We start from the raw sequence: 16,205 nt of genomic DNA, 5'->3' as shown, positions 1-16,205 counted from the left end.
AGTAGTGTGTAGAGGTTGGATTGGGTAGGATTTCTAACTGCATATCTACACTAATTAATGATTTGTACTGTTACTGCATCGATTAATGATATTACATACTGTTCACTGCATGAGTGATATCTGTTACTGTTATGGGCCAAGGCCCCACAAATAATATTACTAAAATTGGGCAAAGGCCCTACTGATTACTGGCATTGTGATGGGCTCAAGTCCAATCATTTACTATTACGGGAAAGGGCTTAGACCCACACTGAACTAGACTGTTACTGTAACGGGCTCAGGCCCAAACTGTATTTATCTACTATTTAATTGACTGTTTGCTTATTAGGGGATTACACACTGAGTTTTCGTAAACTCACCCCTCTGTTTAACTGTGTAGGTAATCCTTAGTTATAAGAGGGTCAGTGCTGCGAGTGACTCGGATGTGGCCACACAACTGTAGCTGTGCTACACTTGCTTTTATTTAAAATTAAAGTTTGTGTTGGGTTTTGTTTATGTAATAAGGCCATTTATGTTTGTTTAAATTTTTAGTTGGTCTTTTGCTTACTTATTTTTAACTACTAGTTTAGCAGAAGACAAATTTTCAAAATAATTATTGTTTTCAAAGACGCGAAATTTAAACATTAGAGTTTTCAAAAGCTTCCGCCATTTTAGATCAAACTTTTATAACAATAGAAAATAACAAGGTAAACGTTTTTGACAAGATGATTTGTTAAATAATAATAAAGGGGTTTTTAAACCTAGAAACTAATTTTTACCAACGAGTTCAATTTTCGCTAAACACCTTAATGTGACACCGACAGATTCGGCCATAACTCCTAGGCCGGGTTGGGGTGTTACAAGATAAAATCTAAAGAGAAAATCGTACAATATGAAAAAAGTGTCTATAACATGTGTTAGCTGAGCCTATTTATAGGCTTAGAGTGGTTGTCGTCCTAAACCCTAGGTCAGCTAACATTCTCGAGTTTAAAGTTTGATTGTGTAGACCAAAATGCCCCTAAATTTTAATTATTTCCCATACAGAATCAATGTCACGACACACCAAGTCTTGTGTTAGACATCGAGGCTAGCATGCTCAGCTTTATGGTGTCTTTAGGGGTATGTTGTGGCATCCTTAGGCTGTGTTGCGACATTGAAGACAGTCTTGGAATTCTTCTATTTTGGTATTTATATTGAGACATCCCATGCTCCGTGTTGCAACCTAGCGACCAATATTGAATAAATATGCATTCTAATGGTCTCCTGCACACTCACAAAGTATATTAGCTCACCCTTAGGCCTCATTCAACTCCTAAGGTCAATAAATGACTCAAATTACACATTTTATTAACTTAACTAATACTTATGAAAATCTAATTAAAACTTAACTAAAATGCTCATGTTCAAGCTCCTAAAGTGCAAAAACTAGTTTAATCTGCTAGATCGAATTATGGCAGATAAAACTCCCCCACACTTAAGTCATTGCTTATCCTCAAGCAACACAAAAAAAAAATTACAAGGCCACCCTTGAACATGTATTGTACAAGTGTTAGCTTGGAGCACATGAATAGGCATTTCATACTCACACATAATCTTAGCATGAGATAGAATTGACTTACCACTTTCAATGTCAAACATTTAAGTTAAATATATTACAAAGCATACAAGTATTAAGGGTCTCAAATTTATGACTCCATCAATAAATTATACAAGTAATTTGATCATCCTAGCAGAATACAAATAGTCAATAATGTAATTGTTTAGTGTGGTTTTGAATGTGAATAAGTTTACCTAGATCGCATAGGGCTTTTCGGCTTGTAACGTTCTGAGGCTTAGAACAGGTATGGATTTTAAGAATAGTAGGCATTAAATAGTTTTAAGCACAAAAATAGTTTGGTGCATCATATTGTCCCCCATTCTCCCCATTAGTAACCCTTTCCCACTCACAACCTTATTTCTCCTTCCCTCACATTCCTTATTTCCCCACATAGAAAGTCATATCATAATAACAATTACGATTAGCTCACAAGTTTTTGTGCAAAAATGAACGAGCTTTTCTACTTTTGTGACTTTGTCACATTTTTTTCTTTTCTCAATACATCTCATTCACAAATGCTTTTATTGTTCAAGTACTGTTTCTACTTGTTTTGGTTTTGAAATTTTCTTTTGTTGCATATATTGACGAACCTATAATCATTATATCACACAGATCCCTCCTATTTTACTCTATTTTTAGAAAATCTGCCATAATGTATCTACTTAACCCTTATTACATATGGCCAGGCATCTATAGTTGTGTAGTTCAAGACCAAAGAAAAAAGGTAAGTACAAATTGATATTTTGGCTCAGGTTTTGTATAAAGGTTCATCAAGAAGTGTTTTCTGTCTCAAAAATAGATACTAAAGATAAATAATAGGGTTAGCTTTTTGGCTCTGGGTGTATACCAATCAACGCCTTAGGTCATCCCTAAGCATCTCAATATTCACAAATCTAATCAACCAAACAACCACAAATTCAACAATTTATCATTCATACCAGCATGCTCGTTTCCTTGTATTCTCTATATCATTTGGTACATTCAATTGCTTAATACATATTTATAGTGTAATATATAAAACTCAATAGTCTAATAAATATTTAAAATTACCTATCCTCATGCAAAATTTATTCTAAATACAAGCAACCTATGTACATGCTCCTAACAAATCACTTGTACTTCTACAATTTCAAGCACACCAACGGCAAGAAAGATTAAAGAAAAATTTAAAACTAAATTTTTCTATGTTACCCACAACACTTTAGAAAACACATTATCCTCAATGTGTAGCCCTGTAAAAGATAAGGAAAGAAGTTACTTGATTGATCGTGATAGTTCTGTAGGGCTATTGGTGGGTACCTCCTCCTTTAATTATTGATAGCTCAAAATTATTCTACTCCTTTTATGCAAGGTTAGTAAGCATTCGTTGCTTACGTACTTTCTTTACTACGTTTTATAGGTCATCGGAAGCTCGATTTGGTTGGTAGCTCGTCGGAGACCTATCACAATATCTAGTGGACAAATCAATAGTTCCTGAGTAATTTGGCCCAGGTTTATAATGGCATGTATAGGATGTTTGTAATGGTATTATGGTGAATGTGTTAATGGAGTTATAGCATGTATAATCCTTAGAAAGCTATGTTGGTTTAGCACATTTTGATGCCTTACCAAGTTATGTTGTTTGGTTGTTTTAAAGTGCTTGTTTATAAGGTTATCTTGGCATATTATTGATGGTTGAAAATAGGTACTTGTGACATGTTTTAGTTCATATTTGAATTAGGTTGTTATGGATGGAAATGACATTATTAACGTATATGGTGATGGATATGTAATTCTTGTTAAGTTAAGTCTCTTTGATCAGTCATAGGTAATTGTTATGCATGGCCTTTTGGAATTTTTATGTTGGCCTAGAAAGGGTCATTTATGATATTTTTGAGGCACATAGTGGAATTAGGTCTTTATGCGTGGAATAAAGCAATGTTAACATGTTTTGATGCTTGATGTCTTGATATATTGTGGTGCCTTTGAATGGCATACTGGTTAGTTGAATTAGGATCTTGAAATTACATTTTGATGTGTGTAAAGGTCATGTTTAGGTCCCTCTAATGTGTGCATGAATGGTTTGAGAGTTTAAGCATGATATGATATTGAAATGGTTTGATTTTAGGTAAATTTGGGTCCACACGGGCATGTGACTCAGCCGTGTGAGGCACACGGCCTAGTACACGGTCGTGTGTCATCTGATGATTTTCTTAAGGTGCAAGTCACTGAGTTACACGGCCTGGCACACGGGCGTATGACACGGCCATGTGACCCTACTCAAAAAGGTACACGGGTTGGGACACGGCCTGACCACACAGTCGTGTTACGCCTATTTTACAAAATTTTCATCTTTTTCCTAAACTTTTCGAATTGTTTCTAATTGGTCCCGATTTGCTTCTAAGATATTTTTAGGGCCCTGAGGGCTCAATTTAGGGACAATGTGCATGTATATGAATGGTTTATGGTATGATTAAATTATTGAATTGTACTAAGTTTAAATGTTTCTATTTGTACGGTAATACTCCTTAACCCTAATCCAGTAACAGAGACGGGTTAGGGGTGTTACATGTTAATTCTCTACAACAGCCCGTTTTTTACTGGTGTCAAAATAGTGGTTTTGGGGCCACCAAATCGGACGAGTAAGTTCGTAAATATTATTATTTAATATTTACGAGTCAAACATGGTTTTAAAGAGGTTTTTGATATAGTGATTTTTATTATATAAGCGATTTATTAAGTGGTAAGACCCTAAGGTCAAGTGGTTTTAGAAAATGAGGTATTGGGGACCTCACTTCTCTAAACCAAGCTGTAAATATTTTTATAAATATTTACAGAGTGTCATTAAGGTGGTATTAAAGTTTCGTTAAGAAATTTTAATGTTTCGATAGTTAATTAAGCACAAAAGGACTAAATCGTAAAAGTTGAAAAAGTCAAATACTATTAGTTTAAAGATGTTAATTGCTTAAAGAATTATAATTGGATGGCTTTAATGGGTAATTTACCCATACCTAAGATAGTGGGACGGTGGATGCTTTAATTTCTTTTAATTATATATGTTTTATAAGTTATTTTATTATTAAAGTAATGAATAAAGGTTAAAATAATAATAAAAATAAGAAAACATAAGTTTCTTCTTCATTTTTACTTGTTCATCACTGAAGAACACCATATTAAAAGCTTCAAGCTTTGGTTCTTCTTTGGATGATGCATGGTAAGCCATTTTTCATCCATTTTTAATGATTTTTATATTTTTGAGATTGTTGCAACTAGGTCCAACTAACCCATACCTTTGATTTTGAAACTGTTAAAGATTGTGAATGTTGCCATTGATGAACCTAGTGACTTTTTATGTTAAATGATGAAATTGAAGCATTAGTTTTTATTTCAAAGTATTTTGTTAAGTAATTTTGATGAATTTTTCACTTAGAGACTAAATTGTTGAAATATTTAAAGTACAAGGATTTGAAGTAAAATTGTTGCAAAAATGGGATAAAATGGAGGCTATGAATATTAAACTAGTGTGAAATTTCAATAAAAATGGTTAACTTGAATGTTTTAGGCTTAGGGAGTAAATTGAATAAAAGTAAAATATTAGGGACAATTTATGTAAAAATGTCAAAAATGATTTAATTGCATAAAATAAATTTTTTATTGTCTAAATTAATAAATTGAATGAAATTATTAATTTAGATCAAGATCGAGTGTAAAATCAAAGAGAATAAAAAATTACCAAAATGCCCCTGTACTTTGTCATTTCTACAATTTAGCAAGGTAAGTTCGTACGTTTAAATTGTTGTTTTAGATGCTATCATGTTATATTATCATATCATGTCTCAACAGAAAAATCCAACGGCGTATCGACGAGCATCGATTAATGTAAAAGGATGGTGACGACCACCGATTAATGAAAAGGGTTGGTTTCGACCATTGAATATGAAAAGGGATGGTAACGACCATCGAATATGAAAAGGGATGGTGACGACCATCAAATATGAAAAGGGATAGTTTCGACTGTCAGCTATGAAAAGGGATGGTGACGACCATCAAATATGAAAAGGGATGGTGACAACCATCGATTAATGAAAAGGGATGGTTTCAACCATCGTTTAGCACACTTTGTGTAAGCTTCGGTAAGTGTTCGATGAAATTCACTTTGATATTATGGAAAAGAATGAAGTATGTATATTCATAATTATGGAAAGTATGAGTTCATATGAATTATGTTTATAAAATCTATCTTATCTTGTGATGATATTGCTAGGTTATGTGTTTAATCACTAGCTTGTGGCTATGGAAATGGTAAGTGGTCAATATGAACCAAGACATGTATGTATGAAACTCATTGAAATGATGATGCATGGAAAACATAATATGTTATGAAAAATGATAAATCCAATTGGATCATGCTCAAGTATAATGGTTATCTATGTTAAGTTCACATGAATTATGTTCAAGTATGCTAACGCATGTTGTTGATGTGCTTAGGCTTGTGCTAAGCTTATAATTGGATTATATCATGCTTAGTCTTCATGAAGTACATCGAACCGGTAAGTGATCAATTGGTAATATGCTTATGTACATGAAAAGGTGGTATAAATTAAAGTATGTAATTTCTTATGAAATGGTTTATCATGTAGTTGATTCCAAAATAGCTATGTTTAAATGCACTAGTTGCTAGTCATGGTTGATATTATGCGTATATCTTGTCCGTTATGCATATGAAACGGGTGACAAAAGGTAATGAAATGGTAAATTCATAGTTGAAATGAAATTTGATGAAAAGAGAGTACTAAGTTTGAATGATGTACTATTTGTGAGAAATTTGCGTATGCTATGGATGAATATACCTATATCATGGATAAATACACTAAGTCGGGAATTGATATTGTTGTTTAGGCTTATGATAAGCATTGGGAACAGAATGAAAATAAAGTAGATTGAAAAGTGTATAATCTTATAGAAAGGTTGATGATTATGTATTAAGTCCCATAAAATCCTATCATGTTATGAATGATAACTATATGCGAAAATAATGAACTTACTCATTTGTGAGTTGATGATCATGTCGATTTATGAATCTTATGGCACTGGCATAGATTTATGTTTATTCTATAAATTTTGTATGTATATAAGTTGGTTGTTGGGACCATTTGGAAATGGCTATATTGGTAAGATTTAAATGGTTTTGATGCATGTGAGTAGTGGTCGAAATGGTAAGGTCATTTTGATATGGAAACAAGCTAATGGATAAATGGTTAAATATGTACATGTTTAGGTATGTTTAATGTATGTGTTTGAGGTGCCTTTATGGCATATTTTTTGAATGTAATTTGGTCATTTGAAATTGGTCATTTTATGCATGGTTGAACATGTTTTGATACCTTGGTTATAAGTGCAAATGGCTTGTAAGGATGTGCTTGAATTGAGTAAATGAAATGTCGTGAATTTAGCTTATTTCTTGTCCATATGACCTAAGACACAGGCTTGTGTCTCAGTTGTGTGAGACACACGGCCTAAGACACGGGCGTGTGTCTCAGTCGTGTGAGACACACGGCCATGCGACACGACCGTGTCTCCCTTGTAGCTTTTTAAAGATTGTATTCCGAGAGTTAGATGGCCTAATGTACGGGCGTGTGGCTTGGCCGTGTGACCCAAGTCAAAGAATTACACGGGCTAGAACACAACCGTGTATCCTTATTTCAAATGTCCACATGGCCTGAGACATGTGCGTGTGTCTCAGCCGTGTGACCCTTGTAGTTTAAATTTTCTGACCTTCTTTCCTAAACTTTTTGATTATTTTTTATTTAGTTCCAAATCGTTTCTAAAGTGTTTCTAAGGCCTTAAGGGCTCGAATAAGCGATGATATGCATGTTTTTGAATAAGTTATGATATGTTTTATTTAATGTTTGGAAATGAATGTTTTTGTTTTTCAAATTTTTTGTAATGCTCTGTAACCCTATTTTGGCTGCAGATATGTGTTAGGGGTGTTACATTTAGTGGTATTAGAGCTACGATTTAGTTGGTTCTTGGATTGAATGTAGCATGTATGAAGTCTAAAAATACATGTCATTATATAACTTGTGATAGTGTGATGTCTCCTGACTCTGATGAGATTTATTTTAATTATAGACAGAAATGTTTTGCAATCGAGCTAATTATGATAATGCTAGATGCGATATTCACGTGTATATGTAAAAAGTTGCTAAGGATGAGTAGAAATTCATGAAGGTATGAATAAATGTTTATAATGTTAAGTTAATGATGAATACCATGTTATGTGTTGTAACGCCCCAAACCCGGCCTAGGAGTTATGGTCGAATCTGGCGTGTCACGTTGAAGTGTTTTTCGAAAACCATGTTTTCATTGAAAACCCTTCTTGAAATTTCAAAATTTTTGCCATTTAAATCTTGTACAAAACCTCAGTTCGCATTTGTTTATTTTCAATCGAGGTTTATTAAAGAAAAGTTGTTACCTTCAAAACCTTATTGTCGCGGAAGCTTAATTTAAGCAAATGATTTACGAAAACGTGATATTTAAAAATTGAGTTGCGAAAACGTAGTGTTTGAAAATAGTTATTGTTTTGGAAAATCAAGTTCTACTTCTAGTAGATAAGAATCACAATCAATAAAATCCCGAAGTTAAAACCCAGAAATTTAGAGGCCTTATTACAACCCGAATTAAAATAAAAGTGCTTTAGTAAATGTGCAAAACAGAATAAAACTTGTGCAGTTGTGTGGCCCTTTCCGAGTCCCTCGCAGCTCCGAACCGTCTAACGATAGGGATTACTTGAAAGGTTAAAAATGGGGTGAGTTTACAAAAACTCAGTGTGTCATCCCCTTATTAAAGAAATAGAATTAGTCAAGGCCTGACCCCTTTGATAGTAACAGTATAGTGTGGGCCTTAGCCCAATACAGAAACAGTGAGGACCTAAGCCCGATATAGTATCAATATGGTGCTAGTATGCAAACCCATTCCAATCCAGCCAACACACCACCCGTACCAACCCAACACACCATGTGGGGTCAGAGTCGACCCACCCAACCATCACACCAAAATCCCAACATAGCTGCTAGTAGTAAAAATGGCTAAGAGTCGTAAACAGGATAGCTATCAGCTATAAACAGAATAGCTACAAGCCATAAGTTCAGTAATGTGATCAGCACAAAGCCATCAGTAACGGTAGCATGATCGCCTCAAAGCCATCTGTAGCAGTGATATGATCGGCACATAGCCCTTAGTAACGGTGATATGATCGGCACATAGCCATCGATAATGGTAACATGATCGGCACAAAGCCATCAATAACGGTACTATGACTGGTACAAAGCCATCAATAACGGTACTAGGACCAATACAAAGCCATCAGTAGCATCGCAGCAAAGCTACAGGCAACGGTATCACAGTAAAGCTACCAACAACAGTATATGTGGCCAAGCCACCAGTAACAGTGATTGTGGTAGAGCCACTAGTACAGTACTTCCTCCGTAATAGTATCCCAACTCCATGCAGTATGTCGTGTATACGAAATGCCATGCTCAGAATCAGTCACACAAATCACAGACAAATTAGTCATTTACACTCAAGGGGCAAAATAGTCATTTACCCTTTAGAGGCATTGCGGTCATTTTACCCTACAGTATGGTCATTTTACCCTACAAGGGTATTACGGTCATTTTGCAAATATTGGGGTGACAGTACTTATTACGACCTCCTAAAAGGTCTATCGTCGATTTGAGTGGCTCAGATAACCTACATGACCATAACAATGTATATCGGCCTAAAATCTGCTATTGGGCCTAAATGGGCCCACACGCTCATGTGGCCCATTTAGTCCAGATTCACATACGGCATTGCGAGCCTCATAAACCAACCTATCAATGATCACTTACTGAGGATTTTTCTCGTGTGGGCCTACAAGCCCATTGGGCCCACGCGGCCCATTTCGACCCATCGAGGCCCAGAACAACCCAAGACCACGAGAGCTCTCGTGGTGGCCTCTACAGACTAACACCCATGTTTGTGGGCTCGAAACACAACACACACGATCGCACGCTCGTGTGGCATTAGAGCCATATTTTTGGCTTTTCGGTATTTTACCGATCTATAATTATAACAGTGTAAACAACTTATACTTTCGGCTTTTCAGTCGATTACTGAATACCGCATACAATTACACACCTGAATACGAACTCTTACGAACAGCCCACGAGCACCATTAAACAAGGTATTAATCAATCGATTAACAATTGGATCTCAACCTTCCTTGATAGTTATCTGCATATAAAGCGAATTTAGTAACCAAGATTGCTTATACATATGGGTTGAATCTATGGTTATCAGCCTAAAGAAAACGCAAACCCCAAACAAGGGAAAAGCATATTTGTCCAATACCAACTCACAACAAGATAATCCAGTCCAGATCATTCACTGCGAGCAATATTACCTTCAGTCAATAACGAAAGAGAAGGGTTCTATAACAGCCTAGTTAGAACAGTGGTTTCGGAACCACAAATCCGACGAGGGAAAATATTGTTGTCATTATATTTTTTTGGTCTACAATTTCACGAAAAAATTTCGTAAAAATTTCGTTCGAAAATTTCGACGTTTGGGCACTCAATTTAGTCAAAAGGACTAAATTGTAAAAAGTGCAAAAGTTGAGTTCTACATGTTAGAAGTTTTAATTGTTATGAAATTCTAAATTGGATGTCCTTATGTTGTAATTAGACCATTAGTTAATTGACGGACAAAAATGGGCATAGAATTAGGGAAATAGATTTTTTAAGGGTATTTTGGTCATTAGAAAATAAATAGAATTAAAATGGGAAAAAGATGGAAAAATGGTGTCCATCTTCATTAAGTTGCTGCCAAAACATGGAAGACACCATAGCTATGGTTTCTTCACTTTCTCAAGCTCATAGTAAGTGCATCCTAGCCACGTTTTTAATGTTCTTCGTATTTTTGTAATCCTCGTAGCTCGATTTAGCTTATTCTACCATTAATTCATGTTAGGGTTCATATTTGGAAAAATACCCATAGGTGAAATGTGTTTATTTTGCTATTTTATGGTGGAATATGAAGTTAGAAATTATGTTAAACAACTTTTGCTAAGCGATTTTAAGCGGAAACGGGTAAATTGAAATAATCGGTAAAAATAATTAATGTTCAAAAGTGTGTGTTAGAGTGAGAATTTGATGTTTCCATAGAAGAGAAAAATGTTCAGCATGTCATAAAACGCAAGAATAAGAGATGAATTTTAATTTCCGAGCTTGGGTACGAAAGTGTAAATATGCAAAAGTTTGGGGGCAAAATTGTAATTTTTCAAAAAGTTGGGTGGAGGACTATTTTAATAAATGTGAACATTAAATGAGTTAAATTTGTTATTATAGATCAAGAAAGACGAGAAGACTACCTCAAACGAGGAATAGAGAAGATAGCGGAGTAAATTGCAAAATCACTATATTTTGCACCGAGGTAAGTAAACATGTGAATTAATGCATTATTTTGATATTGTTTAATATTTGTGAAGATTTAATTGAACATAAAATAATTACTTGACAAAGATCCTAAAAATGTGGTTAAGTTGGGAAAGGTGGTAAAGTGTTGAAAAACACGGTTTTCGGTTGAACACTCGGAAAAGGCCCAAGTACATTGAATATAAAGGGGTTGCTAAGTACTGATTCCCCGATTCATTGGTGGTTGCTAAGTTCTAATTCCACGGTATTTTAAATGTTAAGGAGGTTGCTAAGTGCTGATTCCCCCAAGGGGTTGCTAAGTGTTGATTCCTCGAATCATTGGTCGTTGCTAAGTGCTGATTCCACCATATTTTTGAATGTGAAAGGGGTTGCTAAGTGCTGATTCCCCGATTCATTGGTTGTTGCTAAGTGTTGATTCCACCGTATTTTTGAATGTGAAAGGGGTTGCTAAGTGCTGATTCCCCGAATCACTGGTGGTTGCTAAGTGCTGAATCCACCGATAACGGATAACATTCCGAGTGTTCAAGAGGAAAATTGGAAAGGTAAATATTTATATATGGTGGACAAGGTTATGTGAGGAATATTGGGGTTGATACTTAATCAACCCATGTGTAAGGTGAAAGGAAATACCAAAACCTCAAAAGAGCAAATTTAAATATAAAACTGTTTTGTATAACAACAGTTGGGAAACTTTGAAAAATCACCATGAATGGTGGAAAATGAATTAGAGGCTGAATAATATATGAAATAGAATCTTAGTGAGTCTATTTTTATATGAAAGAAACAGTGCAAGCAAAGGAGTTGTATATTTGGGGATATTTAAATTTTATTGACACAGGGGTGGATTGATTTCGAAATCCCCTGTTCCAAATTTGGAAAATCACCAAAAATTGTACAAAAATAATTATGGCTTGAAATTTACATGATTGAACTCCTTAGTGAGTCTATTTGTAAGAGAAATAAACAAGAACATTGTTTGAATTTTTTACAGAGAGTTAAGTAAATTTTACTAAGAAGAGGTCAGAACTATTGGGTAGTGAAATAGGGGAATCTTTAGAGAATAAATTGTACTAATTGGCTGAACTAAAAATTTTAAAAATTTTATGGTGGAAAGGTATATGAGTATAGTTTCGGGGAAAATTTAAGGAATTCAATTTTGAGCCTTGAAACTCTTGATAAAAATAAATTAGTGACTATGATGCAGAAAAATAGTTTGCTGGAAATTGAATAAATAATGAAATTTATGTGTGATAAAAATTATGTCACTATGTAATCCTGTGAGAAATTTATTTATTTGTCATATGTTTACTTACTAGGCTATATTCTTACTCGTCTTTATTTTTCCCTGATTATAGTGACATCAGCCAGCTTGGAAGTTGGACGAAGTCAAGAAATCAGCTACACTATTATCAACTTTTTTGGTATTTTGGCAATCAACACTTTTGAAACATGGCATGTATAGATGACTTTATGTAATGTGGTATAAATATATATAGTATTGTTCGGTTTAATATGTTGGTGTTTATTAATGGATAAATTATGTCTGAACATATAACTGTAATTGGTTGGAAATATTGAAGCTGTTTGAAATTGTCCTTAGAAATTTGCAGGGGTTTTATGTAAAAATAAGCAGAAATGCTGCCGAAATTTTTATAAAAAATATTATAAGTGTTTGAGCTCTAGTAATACCTCATACTCTGTTTTGGTAAGGAACACGGGTAAGGGGGTTACATTTTAATGGTATTAGAGCTACGGTTTAGCCGGTTCTCGAGCTAATAAAATATACATGAAAGTCTATCTATACATGCCATAATTAGATTGTGATAGTGTGATGAGTTCTGACAATTTAAAATTTTGTTTTATATAGTAAATGGATCCTGACCGAAGTGTAGCAGATGATGTGAGAGTAACGCACCGGCTCCCGCACAAGGGACCGCGCATGAAGAAAGTAGACATGAGATGCATAGTCAGGATGAGGCCCGGGAAGCGTTCCTTCAAATGATGAGAAATTGGTATACAGACTTTGTTCGTGCAAATCTGAATGTTCAACCTCCTCCAGCCCCTCCTATTCCTCAACCGGTCCCTGTAGCTCCAGAAAGTGTTGATTTGGTAAGATCAAGTAAACCTCCCGTTTAAAATTCAAAAGCATGGGGCTGAAGATTTCAGGGCTAATGTTGATGATGATCCAAAAAAAGTAGAGTTTTGGCTTGAAAACTCTATTCGGGTATTTGATGAACTATCTTGTACTCCTGAGGAATGTTTGAAATGTGTTGTGTCTTTACTGAAGGATTCAGCATATCGTTGGTGGAAAACATTAATATCGGTGGTTCCAAAAGAAAGAGTTACCTGGGACTTCTTCCAGGAGGAATTCGGAAAGAAATATATAAGCCAACGGTTTATTGATCAGAAACGCAAGGAGTTTCTTGAGTTGAAGCAAGGCCGAATGTTTGTGGCAGAATATGAAAGGGAGTTTGTTAGGCTCAGCAAATATGCCCAGGAATGTGTACCCACAGAGGCCATTATGTGTAAAAGATTTGAAGAGGGGTTAAACGAAGATATCAGATTGTATGTTGGAGGTTTAGAGTTGAAAGAATTTGTAGTACTGGTTGACCGAGCCTGTAAAGCTGAAGAACTGAGTAAAGAAAAGAGAAGAGTGGAGATTGAAGTTCGAGATGTAAGAAAAAGGTCAACAAGCAAGACATTTCAATCCCAACCAAAGAAGCTTAAAGGGATGGATCCACGATCAACTGGTTTAGCTGGGTATTCACGTAGAGATCGAGGGAAGTCATATCCCAGAGTTAAAACTCAAGCTACCTCAATGGTAAGCATGGGCAATGTAGGGAATAATAGACCCGAGTGTCAACAGTGTGGCAGGCGACATGTAGGTGAGTGTTGGGAATTTAGACGAGCCTGTTTCAGGTGTGGTTCTCTAGAGCACTATATAAAATATTGTCCTGAGAGGATAGAAGAAGAGAAATTACAGAGAGTGGGATCGAGTGATGCTGTTAATAGAGGTAGACCACTGAGGAATATTGGGAGCAAAGTCAGTGGTAAAAGTGTGGCAAAAGATACAGTTGGGAGATCAGAAACTAGAGCGCCTGTCAGAACTTATGCCATATGTGCTTGTGAGGATACATCATCTCTTGACGTGATTACTGGTGCATTTTCTCTTCATGATATTGATGTTGTTGCTTTGATTGACCCTGGGTCTACTCATTCATATGTATGTGTGAATTTAGTATCTAGTAAGAAATTGCCTGTTGAAAATACTGAATTTCTGGTTAAAGTATCAAATCCTTTAGGCAAATATGTCTTAGTTGATAAGGTTTGCAAGAATTGTCCTTTGATGATTCACGGTCACTGTTTCCCGACTAATTTGATTTTGTTACCATTTAATGAGTTTGATGTTATTTTGGGGATGGATTGGTTTATATTGCATGATGTTAAGGTAAATTGTAGACAGAAAATTCTTGAATTGAAGTGTGGAAATGGTGAAATTCTCCGGTTGAAGCGGAGGAGCCGAATAAATTGCCTATGGTGATTTTGCACATGTCTGCTCAGAAATACATGAGAAAAGGATGTGAAGCTTATCTTGATTATTTGTTGAATACTGGTATAACTGGGTCGAAGCTTGAATCAGTGTCGGTCTGTGAATTTCCAGACGTATTTCCAGAGGAGCTGTCTGGGTTACCTTCAATTAGAGAAGTAGAGTTTGCTATTGACCTGTTACCTGGTACTGCAACGATTTCTATTGCTCTGTATCGGATGGCTCCGACTGAGTTGAAAGAATTAAAATCTCAGTTACAAGAGTTGACAGATAAAGGATTTGTGAGACCAAGTTTTTCTCCCTGGGGTGCTCCTGTATTATTTGTGAAAAAGAAAGACGACTCTATGAGACTTTGTATTGACTATCGTCAGCTCAACAAAGTGACTATAAAGAACAAGTATCCTTTACCGAGAATTGATGATTTGTTTGACCAACTAAAAGGAGCAACAGTGTTTTCAAAGATTGATCTGAGGTTTGGTTACTATCAGTTGAGAGTTAGGGAGTCTGATGTGCCAAAGACCGCTTTCAGAACGAGGTATGGACACTATGAATTTCTAATATTGCTTTTTGGGTTGACTAATGCTCCAACTATTTTTATGGACTTGATGAACCGAATTTTCCAGCCGTATCTGGATAAGTTCGTGTTGGTGTTCATAGATATTTTAATTTATTCTCAGGATGAATCCGAGCATGCTGAACATTTGAGAACTGTGTTGCAGATTCTGAGAGAAAAGAAATTGTATGCTAAATTCAGCAAAAGTGAGTTTTGGCTTCGTGAGGTCGGATTCTTGGGACATATAGTTTCAAGTGAAGGTATTCGGGTTGATCCAAGCAAAATTTTAGCAATTGTTGATGGGGAGCCACCAAAGAATGTGACCGAGGTTAGAAGCTTTCTGGGCTTAGCTGGGTATTATAGACGTTTTGTCAAGGGATTCTCGATGATTGCTTCTCCTATGACTAAGTTATTGCAAAAGAAAGTCAAATTTGAATGGATCGATAAATGTCAACAAAGTTTCGAGAAATTGAAGGCTTTATTGACTTAGGCACCAATGTTGGTACAACCTGAATCAGGGAAGAAATTTATAATTTACAGTGATGCATTGTTGAATGGTCTTGGGTGTGTGTTAATGCAAGAGGGCAAAGTAATAGCTTATGCTTCAAGACAACTGAAACCTCATGAAAAGAATTATCCGACGTATGATTTAGAATTGGCTGCCATTGTTTTTGCTTTAAAAATTTGGTGCCATTATTTGTATGGTGAGAAGTGTCGAATCTTCACTGACCGTAAGAGTTTGAAGAATTTAATGAATCAAAAAGACTTGAATTTGCGACAACAAAGATGGCTCGAACTAATAAAAGATTATGAGCTAGTGATTGATTACCATCCCGGAAAAGATAATGTAGTTGCTGATGCCTTGAGCAGAAAATATTTATTTTCTTTGAGAGCTATGAGAACAAGATTAACTTTATCTGATGATGGTTCAATTTTGGCTGAATTGAGGGCTAGACCATTATTCCTTCAGCAAATTCCAGAAGCTCAAAAGAATGACAGTGAATTGCAAGCAAGGAGAGCTCAGTGTGAAGCAGGTTTTGACTTAGATTTTTGAATTAGCTCAGATGATTGTCT

The sequence above is a fragment of the Gossypium hirsutum genome, chromosome D03 (genome assembly GCF_007990345.1).
Source record: "Gossypium hirsutum isolate 1008001.06 chromosome D03, Gossypium_hirsutum_v2.1, whole genome shotgun sequence".
Classification (NCBI taxonomy): domain Eukaryota; kingdom Viridiplantae; phylum Streptophyta; class Magnoliopsida; order Malvales; family Malvaceae; genus Gossypium; species Gossypium hirsutum.
Note: the sequence above shows the minus strand (reverse complement) of the source record.